This window comes from Ovis canadensis, chromosome 13, assembly GCF_042477335.2.
Source record: "Ovis canadensis isolate MfBH-ARS-UI-01 breed Bighorn chromosome 13, ARS-UI_OviCan_v2, whole genome shotgun sequence".
NCBI lineage: Eukaryota > Metazoa > Chordata > Mammalia > Artiodactyla > Bovidae > Ovis > Ovis canadensis.
This window is the reverse complement of record NC_091257.1, coordinates 26491461-26512436: the sequence shown is the minus strand read 5'-3', so window position 1 is coordinate 26512436 and position 20976 is coordinate 26491461. Positions and strand designations below refer to the sequence as shown.

The window sequence follows — 20976 nt, the reverse complement described above, 5'->3', positions numbered from 1 at the left end:
AAGCCCAGGGACGGGCTACAGGGGATGGGGGTCAGGGGGCAGGACACAGACGAGAAGAACAGCTTGTGAAAGCCCAAGAAAAGGCCAAACACAGAATTATCCAATGCACAGACTTGCCAGAAGGAAAACAACTGCCCAGAACAAGCAGATCTGCTCTGTACCCACACATACATATGGAAAATGGAATCCACTATCATAGAGCTTGGCACTAAAGGGACCTTTCATCTGAACTTTATGCAGGAATTTGAGTAAGTCCTCCATCTGTTACCTGCCTCCATTTCCCTACAAGGTCACGCTCTTGCTCCCTAATAACAGGAAAGATTTTGCCTTTAACTAACCTTGACAAGGGCTTCCCTGGAGGCTCAGCAATAGTCTACCTGTCAATGCAGGAAAGACAACAGACCCGGGTTTGATCCCTGGGCCAGGAAGATCTCTTGGAGGAGGGAATGTCAACCTGGGAGAATCCCCGTGGACAGAGGAGCCTGGTGGGCTGCAGTCCATAGGGTCACAAAGAGTTGGACATGACTGAAGTGCCTGAGCAGACACGCATGCCACCTTAGCAAAAAAAAAAAAAAGAGTAAAATTCTGTATTTTTTATTCTTACTACTAAAACTGTGACCGAAATGGCTAAAAATTGTCTCTAGGCTATCAGATTTATGGGTACTTTTTATAGAAAGTTTGTCTTTTTTTTTTTTCCTTGCATCTGTAACCCGGTATCTTCTGTTTTTTCTTCATACGTACCTTTATGTCCTATTTCTCACCATAAAGATAAGAAAATCATGAAGACTTTCCTCAAAACCCTTCATGTCACATGCATCTGTTGGCCTAGAAACTGTAGTCAGAACAAAATTAATATTTGCGTCTTTTTTTCCAACACCCTCTCCAGAATTTGTTATTTGTAGACTTTTTAATGATGGTCATTCTGATGAGTATGAGGTGATATCCCATTGTAATTTTCATTAGCATTTCTCTAATAATTAATGATGAGCATCTTTTCATGTGCCTACCAGCTACCTGTATGTCTTCTTTGAAGAGATGTCTGTTTAGATCTTCTGCCCATTTTTTGATTAGGTTGTTTTTTTGACACTGAACTGTATGAGTTGTTTGTATATTTAGGAAATTAGGCCTTTATTGGTTTTGTCATTTGAAAATATTTTCTCCCAGTTCATAGGCTGTGTTTTCAGTTTCTTTGTGGTTTCCCTTGCTGTGCAAAAGCTTTTAAATTTAATTAGGTCCCATTTATTTTTCCTTTATTTTCCATTACTCCAGGAGATGAGACAGATCCCAAAAATATTGCTGTAATTTATGTCAAAGAAAGGTCTGCCTGTTTTCCTCCTGGAGTTTTATGGTATGTTCATTCATTCTTGATATAAGCAATTATTTAGCATGAACCATGCCCCAGGCATGGGGAACACAAAAATAAATTCACATAATTCAGCCATGGCTATAGAGAGAAACACGAACGGCAGTCCAGTGCCCTTGGGTACAATCCTAAGAGGTACACAGATAAAAAGCCCCCAGCATTCCAAATGAAACATTCATATGGTAGCTTCCCCAAGTTCCCTCAAGTCCCTAGCATGGGGAACAGTCCCAGCACGGTCTCTCTGGCTGTCAAATACCTCGTCTGAGATCCGCCAGTGCCAGCCGTAAGCGGAGAGAGACCCAGGAACTCTTGGTCCAGGGACACTTAGTGGCTCTGAGCGACAACACAGTAGTAATGGAAACCTGGCTGCTAAGCTAGGCTCTGGGTAGAAAATAGTAGAATCAGGCTACTTCAGTCCTGGTGTAAAGTGAGCATGCTCAAACCCCTGCCCTCCTTTCCTGATTTCTGAGTGGCAGGCATCACCAAGACAGTCTGCCCATGCTTGGCTGGTAGCAAATTCCTCAGTGTTTATTTGATGACAGTATCATTGAGAGGTCTGACTCCCGCCCTTCCCTGCCTCTCAGTGTTTACCATCTGCAAATTGCTGGAAACAAAATGTTCTAGCGCAGAGGTGAGTGATGTCTGTAGGCGAGAGAGCAACCCTCAGGGGTGAAGCTGGCTTGATGGCTTCCCTGGCAGGGCAGATAAAATATGAAATACAAAACCAGTAGTGAGAGATTAGAGAGAGGAGGGGAAGGAGCTGGGAGGAGGGAAGAAAGGAAGGGTGAATGTGGTCAGGATATAATGTTGTTATTCACTTGCTCAGTCATATCCAACTCTTTGTGACCCCATGAACTGCAGCATGCCAGGCTTCCCTGTGCTTCACTGTCCCCTGGAGTTTGCTCAAACTCATGTCCATTGAGTCAGTCATGTTATCTATCTATAGATACAGAGAATGTGCAGAAAACCAGCAAAAAGTTGCCCCAGCTCCTTTATGGAGTCCCAAGCGCAAAATCTCTCAATTCTATATGAGAAAGATAAAAAACGGAAAGAGTAATTACTTCCTCTCTGCTTTTGATTTTTTTTTTTCCACACCACAAGGCATGCAACAGCTTAACTCCCCTTCCACTGCAGGGTGTGAGGGTTCAGTCCTTGCCCCCTGCAGTGAAAGCGCAGAGTCCTAAACACTGGACCACCAGGGAATTCCAGTTCCTTTGAACTTTTACTTTCACTCTTCCTTTGAAATTCTAAATCCTCTTTTTGTTGTTGCTGCTGTTATTTTGGTTTGGGATTTAATTTTTACTCTTTCTTCCCTTTGGTACAGAGGGGTTGCCAGAGTGTCCTAGGCAGGTGAAAAAGAACACAGAGGTAGAAACCTGAGCCGGGCTATTATCTTTGTGCCCTTGGTGGTTGTATACTACAGTGTTCCGCTTTATCAGGGATGTATGAGAAAAGGAAGGAAGGAGATAAGACTTGGCTTTTTTGGTGGTTGTTGCAGTTTCTGTGTTCTTGCAGTAACTTCCTACTGCAAAAAGCGTGTGTGTGTGTGTGTGTGTGTGTGTGTGTACTGTTTCATTTATATACGTACAATATACAATACATATTACTAATTTAGTCACCAAGTCGTGTCTGACCCTTTGCAACTCCATGGACTGTAGCCCACCAGACTCCTCTGTCCATGGGATTCTCCAGGCAAGAAGACTAGAGTGGGTTACCGTTTCCTCCTCCAGGGGATCTTCCCAACCCAGGGATCAAACCCACATCTCCTGCACTGGCAGGTGGGTTCTTTATCACTGAGCCACCAGGGAAGCCCTTACCACTCACACTGGTATAGAGAATATAATACATTTAGAATATGACGACACTGGTTTAAAGCATAATATAGATCGTAATTCTGGACTTGAGTCTCTAGAGGGAGGCAGAGAAACAAGAAAAGCCGCAGTTATAGCCACCACACACAGTGCTGTCAGACTTAATCAGGGGATGGATTTATTTCACAGGCCAGGCAAGATTAGAAGTCAGAAAGTTCAGTTCTGCCTTCCCCTTAATTTGAAACATGAACCCCACCTTTAGTCAGCACGTGTGTGTGTGTTAATTGCTCAGTCACGTCCAACTCTTTGCAACCCCATTGACTGTAGCCCACCAGGCTCCTGTCTATGGAATTTTCCAGTCAAGAATACTGGAGTGGGTAGCCATTTCCTTGTCCAGGGGATCTTTCCGACCCAGGGACTGAAGTATAATCTATACATTTTTAAAGAATCAGTAACAAAAAAGCTGCATACCACAGGGCAATCAGAATTGCTGCATCTGTATCACGAAAGGGCTGTCAGGTCATCTGGTCGACCCCCTCAGCGGCTGCTGTGTAGTGGCAGGAGAGAACATGTAGGACCCAGAGTTTGGGGCCAGCTCTCTCTAGTTACGCAACCCTCACTGAGTTATTTGTCTTCTTAGAAATCCAATTTTTCATCAAAAGGGTAAGAGACATTGTTTCTGCCTTGGTTTTTTCCTGTTAAAACTGATAAAAGGAAAACTTCATTCATAAAACAACAAAGAACTACCTGGATATAGATCCAATTATTACTATGACCCATGTGCTCCAGCTGTGAGTTGTCTACTTAATCCTGTTCTTAAAGGGCCCCAGTGAGAGTCCGCAGACCGTAAGTTCTATAATAGAAGGGAAGGAACTAGGGCTGCTCCTCTTAGCATCTAACATGGCACCTGATAAACAGTACATAATTTTAATTTCTTATTTGAAACAGTAAATACACTTATATGCAGGTAAACTATACAATTTAACATCTAGGTCTTTTCTTCTTCTTCTTCTTCTTATGAAAGGGAGCACTATTAGTGACCACTCCAGGAAACAGAACTAAGGCAGGTCTGTCCTGGGCCAAGGGGACATGGGCCACACAGTCACTCTACTTACCTGACACTTACTATGAGGTGGGCACTGCCCTGAACATAATACAGTATGAATTCCCTTAATTTCATAGTAATCCAGTTGAGGTTGGTACAATGATCAATCATATCCAGCAAATGCTTAGATCTTATCCAGCAGTAGCTTCTACACGTCCCAAGTCTTCTAGAGTCTGAGACTACGTCAAAAGACAACACCCACAAAAACAATGATGTGTCCTTTATGTGTGTTCAATCACTCCAGTCGTGTCTGACTCTTTGCAACCCTATGGACTATAGCCCTCAAGGCTCCTCTGCCCATGGAATTTTCCCAGGCAAGAATACTGGAGTGGGTTGCTATTTCCTTCTCCAGGGGATCTTCCAGACCCAGGGATCGAACTCATGTCTCCTGTGGCTCCTGCATTGCAGCTGGATTCTTTTCCACTGAGCCACTGGGGAAGTCCCCTGCCCTTTGAGGGTGAGAGTAACCAATAAATGTAATCAATAAATATATTACATGCACACCAAGAGGGGACAGTGCTGTGGATAAAAGAAAGAGATTTGGGGAGTGTTGAATGAAGACATTTGGGCACAGAAATACCATACCCGTGGCTGCAATTCTGCCTAAGGTGGTCTGTCTCCAGTTGTTGCTTTTAACTTTGTCTCTGTTTTCTCTTTCAGTTCTGATGTGCCCCGAACCTTGTACTACATTCAAATGTCCTCTGTAAGCAGCAGAGGGGAGCACACAAAATCTAGCCACCCTTTCTGGACATCAACTCAGTAGCCTCCATCTACACCAGACATTGGCCACCTCTGATGACTTGCTCTGGGTCTCAGCTGAGTTCACACTGCACTTGGGGCCCCTATAGTTGCCTGCTTGCCCTGTAGGAATGAAGGCTCTGCCTCAAGAGCTCTCTGTTTGTAGGTTTAGGGGAATGGCCAGATAAACCCACCAGATAGGAGGAAACACATAACCCCGAGGATAAGGGCTAGACTTTTGGACCTCTCAACTGCTTAAATGAATTCTGGCCTCTGAGTAGGGCTGAGCCATGGAAACCACATGATGCTCAACTTCCTCTGCATGCCCCACACCTCCCCACCCTGCTCTCTGTCTCCTGTTGAGTCCTTGCCCTTCCTCATCTTGTGACTCTGGCAGAACTCCAGAGTGCTTATTCAACCTGTCTCCAGATGCCCTGGGCCAAGAAAGAAAGAAAGGGTAAGAACAGGCTCCAGGGCAAAGCTAGCTGCCAAGAGTACTGTCAATAGCCCGACCGAGGCCAGGCAGTGAGCACAAAGGAATCTTTAAAAGTGAGTGTCACCCCCAGAAGGAGCTTGAGCACTTTCTCAGCCTTCCATGGTGAGCTGTGCCCACCCCCCACCAGGCTTCACACCATCTAGTAAGCAAATCAGAGCAAATGTTTTGAGGGCCTCTGTGCAACGCACTGTGTTCACAGTTATTTACTTTTGTGGACACCATAGCTTTCATGCAAATCTCTTCCTCTAGGCTTTTTCTTCATACCTACAAAGTGAAGGAGTTTAAGCTGACAGTCTCCAGAAAGGCAGTAATGATAGTCTGGCCACTTCTTTGCCAGATTGTGAGCACACTGAATTTAGGGACTGAGCCCCATTCCATTTATTTTTCTCTCCCCAGCTTCTAGCACATGCCATGATGTGTGGGAGATGCCAGGTAGATGTCTGTGGAACAAGTCAACTTCTGAAATAAGGTTCTTCAAGAAGGTCTTCAAGACCAGACAAAAGCCGACTCATGCGCTGTTGCAGATGCAGGAGAGAGCACATCGTTACTGTTGGACGGCTAGGCTTGTAAAGCTATGGACCTCTACTAAAGAACATCAACTGATATCTTCAAACCCTTCAGACTCTAAAAGTATCTATGAATTCACAAACTATAAGACATACAACCCTTTCTTTAAAAAAAAAGGCCTCATTTTTCGAAGAATTACTAAGCTAGAGGAGTCATATTCCCTTATCGCAAAACTGACTACATAGCTACAATCATAAATCTGTGTGGTACTAGCATCCAGATATATACAGAGATCAATAAAGCAGAATGGAGAATTCAGACATAAGCCTTTCATCAGTGGCCACTCATTTTCAACAAAGGAGTCAACATAATTCAATGAAGAAAGAACAGAGCTTTTTAATAACTGGCGTTGGGAACCACTGGATATCCCAACATGGAAAAGAATTCATCAGAACTCCCTACCTCACACCATATACAAAAATTAACTAAAAATGGATCAAGGATCTGAATGAAAGAAATTAAACTAGAAAATTTAGAAAGAAATATGAGAGTAAATCTTCATGACCCTGAGTTAGGTAATGATTTCTTAAACACCAAAAACATACTGGCCTAAGGCTATGAATTAGGGGGATGGCGGGGGGTGGGTGACAGCAAGTAGATTTAGAGATTCTTTCCAGGGTTATGAAAATGCCCTAAAATTATATTATGGCGATGGTTGTGCAACTCTGTCAATACACCCCCAAGTTTGAATTTTGCAATTTACAAGAGTACATGGTGTGATTATATGAATTATAGTTCAATAAAGGTTGTTTAAAAAATAACTTTTAGGGAGACTTCCCTGGTGGTCCAATGGCTAAGACTCCTCCCTCCCAATGCAGGGGGCCTGGGGTTTGACCCCTGGTCAGAGAACTAGATCCCACATGCTGCAACTATGACCCAGAACAGCCAAACAAATAAAATAAATATTTTAAAAATAACTTTTAGGGATAGAAAACTTGTTTTTAGCTAAGAAGTGAAACTGATTTGGGAGCTCTAGAGGTAACTTTTTAAATGAACTATTCATTCAAGTGTGATATTAGCATTTAGATTCCAGAGCAGAGATAATATCACTATCAATAGCTATTTGATATGAGGCAGTTCTAATATCTGCTAAAAGTTTTGTCTCTTGATCTGGAAGGTCTTACTACATGGGGATTCCATTAAGTCTGCATGTATCTTACTGATAGAATTAAGGAGACATCATAGTGGTTTATTTAAACCTGTCATGATAGCTAAAAAAAAAAAAAAGTGGGAACTGGAGAAACAAAAGGACGACTTCTGAAAAACATACTCCGCATAACGCACTGACAGCCAGCACCGCAAGGATGGTGGCTGCAGCACTGGCCTGGCACGGGGAGCATCTTAGGAGAGGCTCACAGAAAGAAATGAAAGGAGGAAACGCACGGAGGCAACCTGTGCCCGTCCACAGAGGAATGGATAAAGCAGCTGTGGTGCGCACATACAGCGGAACATTCCTCGGCCATTGAAAAGAATGGAACCATGCCATTCGCAACAACACAGACGGATGGACCTAGAGATTCTCATACTGAGTGAAGTCAGTCAGACAGAGAAGGAGAAATATCATACAACATCCCTTATATGTGGAATCTAAAAAGAAATACCAGTGAACTTATATATAAAACAGAAAGAGACTCACAGGCTTAGAGAATGAATTTATTCACTGCCAGGAGGGTAGGATGAGGGGAAGGGATACTTAGTGAGTGTGGGATCAACATGTACACACTTCTGTATTTAAAATGGATAACCAACAAGGACCTTCTGTATAGCACAGGAAACTGCTCAACTTGATACATGTATATGTATGGCTAAGTCCCTTTGCTGTTCACCTGAAACTGTCGCATTGTCAATTGACTGTGGCTGCTGCTAAGTCGCATCAGTCGTGTCCGACTCTGTGTGATCCCATAGACAGCAGCCCACCAGGCTCTGCTCTCCCTGGGATTCTCCAGGCAAGAACACTGGAGTGGGTTGCCATTTCCTTCTCCAAGTCAATTGATTGTACCCCAACACAAAATTAAAAGTTTTTTAAAAGTGAAACGAAAGAGGTATTTCTGGAGAACAAAGTTCAAGTAGTTGACCCATCCTATCCTGACTTGTTTTTGAGAAAATAGATCATAAAATTACCCATATTCTTGGAAGCAACATAGATTCTCCTTCTCCTGTTAGGCTTTCAGCTGGAATTACCTCTTATCTGAATCAGCTTTTGAGTGAAAATCATTTACGTCACTAATTCAACAGACTCTCCAGTGTGTATGCCCGTTGCAAAACCTCGCACAAGTATTTATGCACAAGTATTTATAACACTCGTGTGAGGAAGCAATTCCCCAGGTACAAACCACCACCGTCACCAAGCCGTGTCCACAGTCAAAAAGAGGAACCACGTGGCTCATTGGAGCTGACAACCAGCGAGCAGATCCGAGGCAGGTTCTTCCTGCATTTTTAGATGTGTGTGTCATCTTTCTTCCCCCCTCTACTCCCGGAGACAAGCAGCAAGTTAGAAAAAATGACTAGTCTAGTTCAAGGCCCCAAGGCATCCAGGGTGTTCTGTCTGCCCTATGAATCAGCAGTTGAAGTGTGGAGACACCATGCATCTAATCTGGATATCAGGCCTCCAAACCTAAGACAAGCAGGCAGGCTTCCCTGGTGGCTCAATGCTAAAGAATTCGCCTGCCAGCGCAGGACACATGGGTTCGATTCCTGTTCCGGGAAGACTCCACATGCTAAGGAGCAACTAAGCCTGTGCACCATGACTACTGAGCTTGTGAGCCATGACTACTGCACCCACGTGCTACTGCTGCTGAAGAGAGAAGCCACTGGAGTGAGAGGCCCCTGTACCGCAGTTGGAGAGTAGCCCCCACTCTCTGCAACTAGAGAAAAACTCACCCAGCAAGGAAGACCCAGCACAACCAAAAATACACAGATAAATAAGACAAGGAGGCATTTGGGGAAAGGACTATTGTCAAAGTAAAATTTACTCAGGTCTGTGCTGACCCCTACCTACCACCAAAGCTAAGGACCAGAGGGAAAGGAGCCTTCACAGATGAGCTAATCGGACTTGACAATCCGACATAATAATTGTAACAGTCATTATGTATCCTAAGGCATCGCTTCTAAGTACGCCTGTATTCTAAGGCATCACTTAGAATGTATTCCAATGTATTCTAAGGCATCACTTCTCTCTGCACCTTAGTATGCAGGGGACCCCAGAGGTGTGAGTGAATGGGGATTTGGTGGACATAAATGCATGCTGGGAACCCCCTCCCCACCCCAGTCCATTTTCCACATTTGGCTCTCAGAACTCATAGTCAAGCCTTAACCTCCACCTGCCCAGGCAAGAGATCTGTTGAGTTTTCTGTGGGCTCCACTCCAGCTGAGAAGGCAGGATAGCAGGATGGCTGAGGGAGTCGCCCAAACTCAACAGCTCAGCCAGACCACCCTCCTCCAAAGTTCACTTAATACACTCCATCTACATGCACTCATCTCTCCCTACGGCACAGACGCCAACTCTAAGATACTAGGAAACAGTCACAGATTACCAGACAGCTGGAAAAAACCTCTCATGAGACAGAGGCCAAATCAAATAAACAGGGGAAAGAGAGCAAATTCAAGGGGAAAAAAAAAAGAGTCTATATATGAAGGGAAGATAAACTTCCAGAAGAGAAGCTATCCCTAGGGTCTTTAGAGAGAAAGAAGAAATAGGAAAATGAACTGTGAAAAAGCACACTTAAAGAATGACCCAAAAAAATCCTTGAAAATTAAAAACATGAGTACAGAAATGAATAAAGCAAGAGGAGAATTAGAACATAAAACTGAGGAAACATCCTACAAAGTAGAGCAACTAAAATAAAGAGATGGATAAAAAGAAGCAAAAAATAAAATAATTAGAGATCAGTGCAGGTGTCCCACACCTGAACAACAGAAATTCAGAAAGCAACCAATACAGATGAGGGAACCAGCAGTGCAGTAACTCTAAGACAATTATCAGAACTGAAGAAGGCAATTTGAAGATTAAAAGGTATCACTGAATATCCAGAAAGATGAGAGGACACAGACTCAGACCAAGATATATTATCCCACCATTGCAAAACACCAGGAACGAGAGAAGTCGTGAGAGCAGGGGTCCCCAGCCCCCTGGGCCATGGATGGCAACCTGTCCATGGTCTGTTAGGAACTGGGCCACACGGCAGGAGATGAGAGAAACAAAAGCCATCCCCACCCTCCCCAGTCCTGGGAAAAAATTGTCTTCCATGAAACCAGTCCCTGATGCCAAAAGGGTTGGGGACAGCTTCCCTACAGGCTTCAAAACATGTTGTTTTCAAAGGTTTGGGAATCAGGATGGCATCAGAGCTCTCAAGAACATCATGGGACACCAGAAAGGCACAGGGCAGTATCTTCAAACTCCTGACGAGAAAGAATTCCCAATCAGACTAGTCCATCCAGATAAAACATCATCCAAAATATTGGGATAGAATACAGACATTTTGGGACCCTCAGTTCAGTTGCTCAGTCGTGTCCGACTCTTAGCGACCCCATGAATGGCAGCACGCCAGGCCTCCCTGTCCATCACCATCTCCTGGAGTTCACTCAGACTCACGTCCATCGAGTCGGTGGTGCCATCCAGCCATCTCATCCTCTGTCGTCCCCTTCTCCTCCTGCCCCCAATCTCTCCCAGCATCAGAGTCTTTTCCAAAGAGTCAACTCTGCATGAGGTGGCCAAAGTACTGGAGTTTCAGCTTTAGCATCATTCCTTCCAAAGAAATCCCAGGGTTGATCTCCTTCAGAATGGACTGGTTGGATCTCCTTGCAGTCCAAGGGACTCTCAAGAGTCTTCTCCAACACCACAGTTCAAAAGCATCAATTCTTCAGCACTCAGCCTTCTTCACAGTCCAACTCTCACATCCATACATGACCACAGGAAAAACCGTAGCCTTGACTAGACGGACCTCAGTCGGCAAAGTAATGTCTCTGCTTTTGAATATACTACCTAGGTTGGTCATAACTTTTCATGGTTACAAAAAGAAAGAAAAAAAAAAACATACCTCCCACGTACCATTCTCAAGAAGGTATCTGAACACGCTCCATGAAACTGAAAGGAAAATCTGAGAAAGAGGAAATGAGGGAAAAGAAGGAACAGATGATCCTACATCTGAGCAAGCAAGAGCATCCCCGGGTGATGGAGTGAGATCTCAAGATGCCAGCCGGCCCCTGGGATAGAGTTCAGCTGGTCAAGGGGGTGGAGCAGCTCACTGGGGGCCCCAGAAGAGACCTCCTTAGAAGGACGAAATAGATGGAACACCTGAAGTCTCTCAATGTCCTAAGCGGAGATGTCGATGAAAGAACTTAAGAGTTTCATCAGTGACAAGTGCCTGGAAAACCAAGGAAATAAGAAGCTTGATTTCACTTTGAAGAAAACAAAAATTCCCATCAAAAAGAAGAAATAGCTCAGGTTGAACACTAAGGGAGGCGGATACGGGAGCTCTGTCCTATTACCACAACTTTTCTACATGCCTACAATCAGTTTAGGAGAAAAAGGAATTATAGCGCATGCGGCCAACCAACTCCTCGCTGAGGGCAGGCAGCTATGGGCCGTGAGCTGCCCTGTAGAAAGGCCTGGCAGGGCAGGGAGTTGGTGTCTCCAGCCAACAGCTGAGTGAGCTTGGGAAGGGAACCCCTCCACATCCAGAGCTGATCCTCAAGATGATCGCAATGGCCTTCCTGAGAGACACTGAGTCAAAAGTCCCAGCTAAGCGGCACCTGGCCTCCTGACCACTGAAATGGTGAAATGTTTATCTTCTCAGCTGCGAAGTTAGGGGTGCTTGGTTAAGCAGAAATCAATAACCGATACAGTATACTACCTGGCCCTGTATTTACAGTTGCCCCTGAACAACTAGGATGTTGGGCACCGACAGTTCATGCACGAGAAGATCCAAGGATGGCTTGACAGCCAGCCCTCCTCATCCACGGTCCGCGTCCTCAGATTCAACCCATCACAGACTGTGCAGCCCTGCCGTGCGCATTCAGTGAGAGAGATCTGAGCAAAACTGGGTGCAGTCAGACCTGTGTGATTTGAGGTCACCTGTGTCAAACCTAGGGAAGGCTAAAAATTAACCCGTCCAGCGCCTGAGAGGATACAGGGTGAGAAAGTTGTGAGCACCTGGTGGGAAGGACAGCTAAAGGCTCAGCTTTAACGAATTCAGAACTGGTGTTGCACCAAAAACACAAAGTAGAAATGAGCAGTGAAATCAATGAAAGTGAGCACCTCTTCAAAGAAGAGAAGGGCGGGATGGAGAAATGCTGGGTATTTTATCATGAACCTTGTGTAACTATTCGACCTTTTAACCTTGGTGCATGTATAACTTTGATTAAAATGTAAGCATAACAATTTCCTCCCCACACAATTCAGATGTGGTTCTTTTTTCTTTTTGTCTCATCTAAAACTCCTCTTTTAAAATATTTCACAGAGTGAAAAGGCTCAGGCAGTTTTCTTCCAATAATTAGTCCTTTAGAGTATGTTCTGACCCTTGAGTTATCTTTCAGTCTTTTCTAGTTTGTAGAGCCTCAACACTTTTCACTCTGTATCAAAGCTTCTTTTTCCCTAAGTCACTAATCTTCTCAGTTTTTTTCCTTTTGACTGTGTGTCTGTGTACATATATGTGAGTGCGTGTGTGTGTGTTGTGTGTATGTGTATACGCAGGCATGGTGTATATATGCATGTGTGTAGGTGTGTGCGTGGATGTGCAGGCATGTGCGTAGGTATGTGTGTGTCTGCGTGTATGTGTATATAGGTGTATGTGTGTTCATACATGTGTGGGGAGGGATCCTTTCCACTTCTCCCTTCCATCTAATGAAACAGAAAGCCCCACAGCTGGATTTGTAGTGCCCCAGGATCTGGCTAGTGCCTGGCACATAAAAGGCACCCGGTACCTGTTATGTAAATAAATGAGACTCCAAACTGAGTTATAATCCACCAGAGACTAGAAATTCAAGAGCTGGTGAAGCTGAGAGAGAAGGGGTGAGGGAAGGCCCTCGGCTCACAAACTCGCACCCTGTGCAGGGCTGTGGCCATAAGGGCGTGGCTCCAGGCCGGCTCCAGGCTGAGCAAGGTGACAGCAAGCTGATGGCCACGAAGAGCAGGGGAGGGGCCAAGGCTGCCCCCGAAGGGATGCAGTGTTTGTGCAGACCAGTAAGCAGCTCCCAGCGTCACGGAGGGAGCAGAGCTCGTCCCTGGAGGTGGAATCCACTCCCCCAAAACAAACACCGGACAGTCCAGAAGCGGAGGATGGAGCCCCCCCATCAGGACCTGACTTCCGCCTGGGGCTGTGCTGTTGGCCAAATGGGGTCAAGGAAAGTGCCCCAGTGAGCCAGGCCAATTCTGGTTAACTCAGGCCACCAGGAACCAGTGACTCTCTTCCTTATGAGTTACAAGGTGTGGAGACTGAAGGGAACTACTCAGTTTCAGAAACCAGATTACTTGATTTATGTCTGCCTGTCCCTCTGAGCCCCCAGACCCAGGGGTGTAGATGCCTATCTACGTTTGCTTCCCAATAAAATCCCGAACATCACGCTCCATGCCTGGAACATAGCAGGTGACCAGTAAGTATTGGGTGGATGGATGCGTGAATGCACGGGTGAACAAGTGAGTGGACAAGTGAGTGAGTGAGCAAATGACTGAATAAGTGAACAAAGGAGTGAATGAATGATATCTCTGAGAGCCTGCGACAGAGAGTTCATTTTTTTAATTAATTAATTTTTTATTGAAGGATAATTGCTTTACAGAACTTTGCTGTTTTCCGTCAAATCTCAGCATGAATCAGCCATAGGTATACATATATCCCCTCCCTTTTGAACCTCCCTCCCATCTCTCTCCCCATCCCACCCCTCTAGGTTGACACAGAGCCCCTGTTTGAATTTCCTGAGCCATGCAGCAAATTCCCATTGGCCATCTATTCTACACATGATACTGTACGTTTCCATGTTCCTCTCTCCATACATCTCACCCTCTCCTCCCCTCTCCCCATGTTCGTAAGTCTATTCTCTATGTCTCCTTCTCCATTGCTGCCCTGGAAATAAATTCTTCAGTGAGAGTCCATGTTTGATGGGGACAGAGTTTCAGCTGAAGAAGGTGAAAAATTCAGGAGGTGATGATGGTGAGAGCTGCACCATGTGAATGTACTTAGTGCCACTGAACTGCACAGTGAACATGGTTAAGGATAGTATATTACACGACTTTTACCACAATAACAACAAAAAATAAAAACATAAATCTCATTGCATGAAAGGTTTCCCCTTCATTTTATACAGAATGAAACAGGTTCACTGGAGTTGAGTGTTTGACTCAAATCTCAGTCAATAGGTGGCAGGACTGGAATTCAAACCGGGGGAAGACGTGCCACTCCAGGCAGATGCCCTGGGTTCGATTCCTGGATGAAACCCCATCCTGGTGATGTGCCTAAAGCTGGCACTCACCCTTCCCAACTTGATTTATGTCAAGGAAGGAGGTGATCAGGACACCTGTGCAGACAGTCGATCCTGGGAGGAGGTGATCTGGTATAGGAGAAGCACGTAGGTGAATAGCTCAGGTACAAAGTAATTGCTCCCTGAATGTTCACTCTCATTAAAACGGTGCTACCTGGGTGGGAGGGGAGTTTGGAAGAGAGTGGATACATGTGTATGTGTGGCTGAGTACCTTCGCTGCTCAACTGAAACTATCACAACATTGCTAATCGGCTATACCTGAATACAAAAGAAAAAGTTTAAAAATATAAGTAAAAACACAAATTTTAAAAGAAATCAACTGCAAAAGCCCTTTGGTATTTAATGCTTGGTAAAAATTCTTTACTTTGGACTCAACTGGCAAACACCCTGACGCTGGGAAGGACTGAAGTCAAAAGGAGAGAGAGAGAGTGGCATAGGATGAGATGGTTGGATAGCATCACCAGTTCAATGGACATGAACTTGGGCGACCTCCTGGGGATAGCAAGGGGCAGGGAGGCCTGCTGTGCTGTAGTCCATGGGGTTGGGAAGAGTCAGACACGACTTAGCAACTGAACAACAATAACAACAAAATTTGTTAACTGATAAAATTAGATAGATTTTTGATAAAGGTTGCATGCTCTATAAAAATGTTTATCAATAAAAATAAATAAAATAAAACAGTGCTGCCTCTTTCTGCATGCACATTTAACACCATCCTTGGCTCACTCTCCAAACACAGTCAGGCCTCGATGAACACAAAGGCTGAGCTAACCTAATCATTACCCATGACCAAACTCGGTGGGTAAACAAATGAACCCTTTCTACCTTCCATGAGCTGCACAATCAAGACTGCCACTCTTAGAAATGACACTGAAAATAACAAAACCTACCAATTATTGGAGACACAGAGTCTTTCCCACACACCCTTCGGTGACTTTCTAGAGTCGATGATTCTGTGCTGGTGCCTCCAGCCCCAGAAACATGTCTTGCTTCCCCTGAGCAGGGTTCTGCTTATATGCCCAGGACGTGCTTTCTCTCCAGACCAGGGCTGTTCAATAGAAATACTAGAGTGGCCAATAAGTTCATTCCATTACATCTTACAGAAAAACCCAAATGAAATGAACTTTGGGGCCAGCACAATATGATGCAAGCCACATTTATAATCATAAATTCTCTAGTAGCCACATTTTAAAAAGTAAAAAGAGCAAGTAATGTCAATTTCAATAATACATTCTATGTAGCCCATTATGTCCACTCAATGACTAGCCCAACATGTAATCAAGATAAAAATGATTGATCAGCTATTTTACCTTTTATTTTAGTAGTAAGTCTTTGAAGTTGGTGTATATTTTATACTCAGGTACATCTCAATAGGGACTCACCACATATCAAGCCCTACTAGCTGTGAGTGGCCAGTGGCCCCCAGGGCACATCTCTAAGGAATCCTAAGGGTAGGAGTCTTCTCTGTCCTGTCCACCATTGTAACCTCAGGGCCCAGCACAAAGTCATTATAGAATCCAGTATACAGAAAGAGCTTAATAAGCACATGCTAGATGATTGGATGGATGAATGAATGGGATTCCAAATGCATCATTAATAAAAACAAACAAACAAACAAACAAAAAACACTTAACCTTGGTCCTACCTGTGACATGGGCTGCATGGCCCAGCAGGTTCACAGAGATCTGGGAAGTGGGTGGCGGTCATGAGTGTGACCCACGTTCCTAGACAGACAGATAAAAGGCTTCAGTAGAGAGGGAACGATAAAAGTGCCAGAAACATGTTCTAGCCTCAAGTGGGTTCTTTTCAACACCAGTCGAATTTTCCCATCTCGGGAGGTTTGGGAAGGGAGAATGGGGGTGCGCCTGAGAACGTTTGAACCCTAACCCTGCCTTCCTCCAGCTGTGGGACCTTAGGCAAATGACTTCACCTTTTATAGCTCAGTGTCCTCACCTGTAAAACCTCATTCGGTTGCTCTGATACCACCTATATGCGGAGTCTAAGCTACGACACACATAGGGGCTTCCCTGGTGGTCCAGTGGCAAGGCTCTGGGCTCCCACGGCTGGGGGTCCAGGTTCAGTCTCTGGCCAGGGAATTTGATCCCACATGCCCCAACTAAGGGTTCACAAACTGCAACTAAAGAACCTGATCCAGTGCAGCCAAATAGATACTTTCAAAAGTAAAATACACAAATGAACTTATTCACAAACAGAAAGAGATTCACAGACATAGAGGACAAATATATGGTTACCAAATGGGAAAGGGGGTGAAGGAAGGATAAATTAGCAGTTTGGGATTAACAGATATACACTGTTACATGCAGAGTAGCTAAACAATAAGGTCCTAGTATATAGTACAGGGGAACTATATCCGGTAATAAACCATAACGGAAAATAATCTGAAAAAGAATATATGCACACACACACACATATATATACACACATATATATATACACACATATATATACACACACACATATATACATACATATATATACACACACACATATATATATACACACACACACACATATATATATGCTTAACTGAGGGCTTCCCAGGTGGCACTAGGGGTAAAGAATCCACCTATCAATGCAGGAGACATAAGAGACACAGGCTTGATCCCTGGGTCAGAAGATCCCCTGGAACAGGGCATGGCAACCCAGTCCAGTATTCTTGCCTGGAGAATCCCATGTTCAGAGGAGCCTAGCGGGTCATGGTCCACAAGGCCACACATAGTGGGACACGACTGAGCAGCTTAGCATGCATGCACACACATGCATAACTGAATCACTGGGTTATATACTGGAAACTAATGCAGCGTTGTAAATTAACCATACTTCAATTTAAAAAGAAAGAATCCAAATGAAGTGCTCAGGGCAAGGTCTGATGAAGAGAAGCGCTAAGTGAGCAGCTTTTGTTCTTCTTCTTGCACGTCCTCCAAGCCCCCACCCGCTCTCTCCTTCCTGATGTTGCCAATTAAAACCCCTGTGACACAGCCACGAGGCTCTTGCTTAACCAGTTTCCTCGGCATTCGCTTCCCTCTTTTCTTCACCTCCTTTGTTGCTCAACCTGCCACTATCTGATCTGTTCCGCTTTGCTTCTCCACTTTGCTTCTTAGCCCTGGGACATCTTCTCCTCCATGAGCCAGGGAACCGCCCCCCAAACTGCCTCCATATCATCATCTTAAGACATCCTGGTTCAGAGTCTGGAGAGCCAAGTTCACCTGAGACGTTCTATCAGGTTCTTGAACAAGAGCACAGATGACATCATCACCTGCATCCTCATTCTCCTCTGCACAATAGCACACCTTAGCTATCAGAGGTGCATCACCCACCACAGCCCAAGAGCCTAAATGGCCCCTGGGTATGGAGGCTTGGACCACACACACAGGATAATAGCACAAAGGAGTTAAGTGAGAGGCCAGGTGGCTAAGGACACACACCACCGTCTTATGAAAGACACCCAGAGAGTCCGCCCATGACAACTGAGGCCTTGCATTTGTCCTCAGTGGAATTTCTACTGAACAATCCAGGCCAACTTCTCCTTCCCTCTGACTCTGTTCTTCCAATGGACTCTAGTTATTTTTAATGCATTTTTTAATTGACATAGTTGAGGGCTTCCCTGGCGGCTCAAATGGTAAAGAATTTGCCTGTAATGCACAAGATCCCGGTTCAATGCCTGGGTCGGGAAGATTCCCTTGGAGAAGGGAATGGCAACCCACTCCAGTATTCTTGCCTGGAGAATTCCATGGACAGAGAAGCCTGGTAGGCTACAGTCTTTGAAGTCTCAAAGAGCAGGTCACAACTGAGCTACTAACATACACATAGTTGCTATACAAGAGTATATAAGTTATAAGTGTACAATATAGTGATTCACAATTTTTAAAGGTTATACTCTATAGTTATTATGAAATATCGGCTCTGTTCCATATGCTGTCCAATATATCCTTGTACCTTGCATGATGCATGCTCAGTTGCATCAGACTACTTGTGACCCCATGGACTGTAGCCCACCAGGCTCCTCTGTCCATGGAAGCATACCGGAGTGGGTTGCCATTTCCTTCTCCAAGGGATCTTCCCAACCCAGGAATCAAACCCACATCTCCTGCCTTGACAGGTGGATTCTTTATCACTGAGCCACCTAGGAAGCCCCATCCTTGTAGCTCATTCCATACATAATAGTTTGCACCTCCATTAACAGTTTGTACCTCTTACTCTGTTACCCCTCTATCGCTCCTCTGCCCAAGTAACCACTAGTTTTTCTTCAAACCTGTGAGTCTAGTTTAAGGAGCAGGACCAGCTGTCATCTTGCCCAAGAGAGCTGCAAACCCAAGGATCATCCTGTGCCCTGGCCAGCATCCGGGGAAATGACTTGACTCCATACAAAATATTTATCCAAGAAGAGTGACAACCATTGTCTAAACCCATTAGCCTGGCTCTTTAGGAGCTCCAGAATGAAGAATATGGAAATAATTGACTAGTCGGGGAAGAAGAAACGGCCAAACCAAACACAGATGGAGAAGCAGAGACACCACGTTAAGGAAACAGAGTGTTCACCCTCTAGGTCACTTCAGATGTTCATGAGCAAGCTAAGTTAGACAGAGAAATTGGGTGTGATGTGATCAGAGCTTCCTGGTTACACCTGCAAACTGGAGCAACTTTACAGTCGACGCCCATCTGGCCTGCGCTGCCTCAAAAACACCAGCTGAGTCAGATCTTACCTGGGACACTTTATGGACAGGTAGGTGTCATCCCAGGGCAGCAAGAGGGAAGGGAAGGGAAGTGACAGGGCAGGAGAAACAGATCCACACAAAGGGCGTGCTATTCAGCGTCAGCGCCTCCAAAGAAAACACAGCTGGTGGTTTTGTCACGGGACATCTCAGGGAAGGTCAGAGGGCATCCCCGCCCCGGGGACACCTCAAAGGCAGGGAAGGAGCGGGCTGAGGAGGGAGAGAGGGGAAGGAATTCACATGGCAGCTGCAGCACGTCCCCTGTCTCAAGGGTCAGGGCTCACTACACGGGACATCAAGACTCCCTCTCTCTGTCCCACCGTGGGCTGTCTTCACTCCCTTGTGCGTAAACTCACCTGCACTTCTGGTTGATCCCCCCGTTAGCACCTGGGAACCCACACCGCACAGTGCAGCCCTTCATCTGATCTGGAAGTGGTGGGAGCAGCCAGGGCCACCATGAGCCCCATGGACTGGGGAGGGGGGTTAGGAGCCAGAGAGGCTGCAGCGCCCACCAGCTGAGACTCCGGGGAAGGTAGGCGGGACCAGCGAGACTGGGGAAGTGCATGCCCGCATTCAGCCCAGGGCATTCCTTTGGAGTCACGAGTTTCCCTTTTTACAGTTCAAATAGCGGAACTCAAAATGCACCCTGTGTCATTATCACCCCCCTTGAGCTTCAGCATCGCTATAATCCCTTCCCAAATCAGCTCGAGTAGAGTCTGTTCCAGTTTCATGCCTTCTGGATGCAGGTCATCCTGCTACAGCCCCTCCTCCCCGATTAACCCTCCACACTTCCCTTAATCCAGTGTGTGCAGAGACAAAGACTGCATATGCCATCCAGAGGCCAAGCACCCATGGTCAGACTATGGGCCCCGATAATCTTATATGGAAACTAGAATGGCCAGCATCATCTCTCTCCCCAAGCCCAGAACCTCTACATTCCTGTTGGGAGTATTTACAAAAGCCATATGATGCTTCTTTTTAAATAAATAATTCAAAGGACACGGCTTAGGCAATGACATGTCAAATCCAAAACACTTTATTACATCAAGTCGCTTGAGAATGTGGATATGGGGTAGGGGCTGTGCGGGGTGGTGGGGAAACGTACACGTCAGGGTGGTTGGTTTCTAGTCCTACTCGGGCACTAACAGCTGTGTGCCGTGGGTGGTACCCGACAGCATCCTCCTCCATAAAGAATGGAGTGAGAACAGATTCCCGCAGCGCTGGCATCCCATGATTCTATTTTACCATGACCGAGCCAAAGAAAGCACTTCGTTTCAAAGTCCGTCACTCCAGTTTTCAAAAATCAAGAACTCCTCGGGTTTAAAATTGAGAGGCATAGAGCTTACCACTGCTCTTCTTTCAGACAGAGTAGAACACATTCTAACCAGGGTCCATACAGTCTGGCAACTACAATGCAGAATTTCCTTGGATTCTAATGACTTTCCTAGCTGTATGACTAGAGTCTGAAAGTCTGGTTACCTGGACCGGCTTCTCCCACAGAAACATAGGGAGCTGCCTACCTTCTAGATGGGAGGTTGTCTGTCTATAAAACAGACTGAACGGCGCTGTTGAAACCCTCCAGGGGGACCCTGGTGCTTTAAGCGGGCTACCCCTCAAATGTGTATCCATGAAGGCTTCATCCTACAATAACTGGCATTCTGCCAGTTCTGGCTACCAGCTCACTATGAGGA

At 45.4% G+C, this 20976-nt stretch overlaps 1 long non-coding RNA gene across 1 annotated transcript in view; it reads right to left on the bottom strand.

Moving 5' to 3' along the window:
* LOC138417317 (uncharacterized) overlaps positions 1-19820 on the bottom strand; it is a 54920-nt gene extending 35100 nt beyond the window's left edge. Inside the window, exons 1-2 of the long non-coding RNA XR_011248071.1 lie at positions 19642-19820; positions 16198-16276 (exon numbers count right to left, since the gene is read on the bottom strand). This is a non-coding gene — a long non-coding RNA (uncharacterized lncRNA). The remainder of the gene's footprint in view (positions 1-16197; positions 16277-19641) is intronic.
* Between the last annotated feature and the right edge of the window lie 1156 nt (positions 19821-20976).